Below are 5,010 nucleotides of genomic sequence, written 5' to 3'. Positions count from 1 at the left end.
GTTTTGTTTTTTAATATGATTATGTTGATTATTTTCCTAATGTTAACCTATCCTTACATCTCTGATATAAATTCCACTTGATCTTAATGAATGATTTCTTGGATAACTTGCTGTATTTGATCTGATATTATTTTCTTTAAAAGTTTTCAATCAATGTTCATTAATTATATTGGCCTGTAATTTTCTTCCCATGTGTTGTCTTTTTTGGTTTGGATATTAAGATAACATTTGTCTCATAAAAGGATTCTGGTAGGGTGTTTTCTTTCTCAATATTTGAGAATAATTTGTGAAGGATACTAACTGTTCTTTAGAAGTTTGATAGAATTTTGTGAATCCATCAGGTCTAGACTTCCTTCCTTCCTTCCTTCCTTCCTTCCTTCCTTCCTTCCTTCCTTCCTTCCTTCCTCCCTCCCTCCTCCCCTCCCTTCCTCCCTTCCTTCCTTTTTGTTCCCAAAACCTTACACCCAGTACACTCTGAAGCCCATAGGCTGGGCAGCAATAGGTCCCTGCCCAAGCTCCACTTCATGGCTGAGTGATTATCAGTAATAACAACTTCTGTTTCCCTCCCAGCTTTTTTTAGTTATTTTTTTCTTTTATTCATTAAAAGGTCCATTTTCTGACTACTTCTTAAAGAGGCCTATTCACTCAATGGGCACTACCTCCTTCTAAGCGGGTACCTGAAAAGGCCAGCTTAAAAGGTCAAGGTTTCCCATTGTATCCTGGGTCATCTCCAGTCATCCTGATGAATATCTGGTCACTGGACCCAGGTGGCTCAGGAGGAGAAAGTGAAGCTGGTGACCTGCACAGCCCTCCCTCACTCAAAACAAAGTCAAGTGCAAGTCGTGTCATCCTTTCTCTGACGTCATGGTCTTCTTCGAAAATGAAGGACGAACACAACAACAACACAACAATCCTTTACAACTAGATTGATTTCCTTTTCTGAGATCACTTTATTTAAGGTCCTCTCTATCTGGTCTTCTGATAGTTTCAATATTTTATATTTTTGATGGTTTTCCTCTATTTTTTTTGTCTTCTCAGTTTTGTTAGCACATATCTGTACATAATACATTTGGATTAAGTTTTATTTCTTCTGGGTTTACTGTGATTTCACTTTGCTCATTAGCCATTTTATTGATTTGGTTTTCTGCTCTCTTCCTTTTAATCAGATTATCCGAGGTTTTATCCATTTTGTTAGTTTTTTCAAAAAGCCAGTTTTTGCTTTTATTTATCACCTCTATCATTTTCTTTGTTTCCAAATTATTTATTTTCCCTCTGATTTTTAATCTCTTCTTTTGTGCTTATTTTAGGTTTATTAGTTGATTTTCTAATTTCTTCAATACATATTCTGTTCATTAATATCTCATTTTTCATTTTGCTAGTGTATGATTATAACTATTTAATTTCCTCTTTGAGGATTGCTTTAGATGCATCTCAGAAATTTTGGCATGTTGCCTCATCATTATCATTCTTAAAACATCTATTCATTGTTTCTTTAATTTATTCTTTGACCCACTAATCATTAAGATTTTATTGTTAAGTCTCCATTTGGGTTTGTTTCTTCTTTTTGTGATCCCTGAACTAATTTCTATTCTTGTTGTTTTATGGTTTATAAAGGATGCATTGATGATTTCTGCCTTTTATATTTGTTTGCAGTATCTCTGTGCCCTAGTACATGGTTAGTTTTAAAAGTTCTGTGTAGTGCAGGGAAATGCATTTATTTTTTTTCTGTCTCATTTAGAAGATGCCATAAAACCCTAGTTTCTCCAGAAATCTGTTCAGCTCCATTTTCCTTTTTTTAATCTTCTGTTAGACTTATCTAAAACTGATAGAGAGATATTGAAGTCTCCTTACTGTCTATGTCTTCTTGAAGATTAGATAATGTTTCCATTTTGAATTTGGATGATTAGGGAATTTGGAGCATATAAATTACTGACTTTGTTGTCTATTGTTCTTTTCAGCATAATCAATTTTCTGTGTTTGTCCCTTTTTTATTTTTGAGTGCGTATTTTTTCTTTGTCCGATAGCATGATGGCAACTCCTAATTTTTTGAATTCATTTGATGTACAGTAAAATTTCCCACCTTTCCTTCAGTTTCATTTTGTGTTGTTTTTTAAGCATGTTTCTTATAAACAAAAGGTTATAGGGTTTTATTTTCTTATCTGTGTCATTCTTTTTCATTTTATTGGATTGTTTATTCCATTCACATTTAAAATTACTAGAATTAACTTTATATTTTCCATGTTTCAAGCTGATTTTATTTCTAAGTTATGATTTTCCCCCCTCTTCTGCTATAAACAAAATATTAAGTTCCTTCAATTATTTTGCTTTGATCTTTAAGGCAACCCTGTTCCCTCTGGCACTCTTCTTCTCTGCCCCCTCCCCTCCCTCATTCTCATTTGTTACCCCCTCTTTAAGATTGGGTGTATTTGTTCCTCTTCCCTGATTTCATCTGGTTATATTTTTCTTCTTCCTCATTTTTCCTGTCAGTTAGTTAAATAGATTCCCTTTCCTCTCCTTCCCTTCATCTAGTCTTGTTCATTAATTTTTTAAATTTTATATTTGAGACCTCTTTCCAAAAAGGATTTCTCTTACTTGCTTCATTATCCGTCTTCTCTTTCTATTTACTTTATACTCCTGTTCTTTGATTCATGTTCTCTACAATCATCTGGTCTCTCTTTTCTCTGTTTTCTTTATATAATGAAAGCTTTCAAGGTATCCATTGTAGGCTCTACCCTCTAGGTGTTTTCTGCCACTAACAGGTAGACCTTACTCCATGGATTCTCCTGTTCTGTAGTGCCTCACTCTTAGAACAATGTCAATTATTACAGGTGTCAGAGAGGGCACTATACCATTGAAACCCCTTCCTCACTGATCTATACCCTCTTTTGTTGTCATTTCCCCCTTACATTTGCTTAGAAATCTCTTCTCTGTAACTATGCTTTCCCACTACTCCAGGTGCCAGATGCCCCAAAGGGTTCCACCTCCCTTCCTCCCAGGGCAAGTAGACTTTTTAGTACCCAAATCACCCAGGCTTCAATTAGTATAAGGTACTCATCTCTCTTCACTCATAGGAACATTCATCAATGGAACCACTTCCTACCTCCAGAATAAGACCTCCTCCCTTTCCTCTCTGTTTTGAATCTTTACCCTCTCTTCTTCAGCCACTTCCTTGTAGGCTCCTATCTTTCTGAGACCACAGAGGTCTCCTTCACTGATAGCCCTCGTTTTAACCTCAGCATATAATTTACTCCTCACCATTCCCTTGTCCTCTCTTCCCTTGTCATGTATCATGTGGTAATGTAGTCACACAAAAGAAGCATTCCATTATAGGCATGGTGTCTCCAGGTACTGTCCATAATTCCCCCTGTCCTCCTTGTTACTATTACCTCTACCAGATTTCCACTTTCACTTCTGTCTCCTTGTGTACCTTTTGAAAGATGACTCTTACTGGTTTTTCTGTCATCATTCTGTTGCTGTTGCATTCACTCCTACTGCAATTCTATTGTTTGGGCTTTCAGAGAAGCAAACAGCTTCCTTCCTTCCTTCCTTCCTTCCTTCCTTCCTTCCTTCCTTCCTTCCTTCCTTCCTTCCTCCCTTCCTTCCTTCCTTCCTTCCTTTCTTCCTTCCCTCCTTCCTTTTCCTTCTTCTTTCATTCATTCATTCATTCATTCATTCATTCATTCATTCTTTCTTGGCAAAATAGATTTGTTGGAATGTCTTTAGTCACAGTTGAAAGTAGCAGTATTGAAAACATTAATTTCTCCATAGATATATGAAAACCATTTCCAAAACCTATTTTTACAAGAGAAAAATTGTGCGTTTTATAATCAATAACTGGTTACCATCCATCTTTTTATATAATGTTTCATCTCTCTACATATGCTTCTTACCTCCCACTCTATCCCTGAATTTGATACAATAAATCCCTTCCTCTCTAGTTTATAGTAAGGAATAGTGTTAAATTATAAATATCATTGGCAATGTTTAACTATATATATATATATGTATATAATGTATTGGCAAGTATCTAGTTTCAAATTAAGTTCCTAGAACATGGCACACTAGATGTTCCTGTTTTAAAAACAAATGAATAAGTATACATTTTTTATGAAAGGGAGGAGGCTAATCAGTAACTTGTCTATGTTCCAGTTTGAAAGAGACACTTGGTTCATTTTGCTCCTTGAGGAAAGAAAAACTTTAAAAAGTTATATACCTATTTCATAAAATTATGCAGCAATTTTCTTCTTTTCCCATTATCCCAGAATTGTTTTAATGAGATTTCTGGTTGCTATATCAAGCCTATTATTTCTGGACAATAAGAATGATAATCACCAGCCAAAGGATACCACCAGCAGTCAGAGTCATGATTGTTTTCCTTTTGCATCCAAGTCATCACATTTGTCTTTAAAGCTGTTTAGATCTGTTGCTAAAAGCTGTTGCATTATCTGATAAGCTTTCTTATTTGTCTTACAAGACAAGGATGAACTACAGTTCATTCATTCTCTCTCCTCTTTCAATCACTTTTGTAATATTGTCTTGTATGACATCCATTATTTCATGCACCTGATTCTGTACATGTCTAATTTTGTCATTCTGAGCTCCAAATTTTGTTCCAGATGAGACCCTTAGGAAAAAATCCTCTTCTTCACCTGACTCTTCTTCCAAAGGATTTCGCCTTTCACTTTTCGTGGGACCAGTGACATCATCATCATCATTTAGTTAGCTCTTGAATTTAAAAGTCATCTTTATTACTCAAAAAGTTATTTTCTTTTCCCCAACTTTAACAAGCAGATATATACCATCTAGGCATCAGCCAGGAGATTTCTGGCTGCCCCTTGGAATGAGGCCAGGATGGATTGGGTGGACTGGACTGGGATGATCTGAAAGTGGGGGTGGGGAGTGGAGGGAAGGAAAGAGGAAGGAACAAGAAAGGGGAGGAGAGGAAGGGGAAATGGCCTTGGATATGGACTTTGTCAGCTGCTCCACTCCTCTGCTGCCTGATAGGACCCT

General features: G+C 36.1%; 1 pseudogene; it reads right to left on the bottom strand.

Annotated features, from left to right (window-relative positions):
• Positions 1–4,302: 4,302 nt before the first annotated feature.
• Positions 4,303–4,743, bottom strand: LOC140519876 (vesicle-associated membrane protein 4 pseudogene; annotated as a pseudogene).
• Positions 4,744–5,010: the final 267 nt, after the last annotated feature.

The sequence above is a fragment of the Notamacropus eugenii genome, chromosome 1, assembly GCF_028372415.1.
Source record: "Notamacropus eugenii isolate mMacEug1 chromosome 1, mMacEug1.pri_v2, whole genome shotgun sequence".
In the NCBI taxonomy this organism is placed as follows: Eukaryota; Metazoa; Chordata; class Mammalia; order Diprotodontia; family Macropodidae; genus Notamacropus; species Notamacropus eugenii.
Note: the sequence above shows the minus strand (reverse complement) of the source record. Positions and strands in the feature narration are given on the sequence as shown.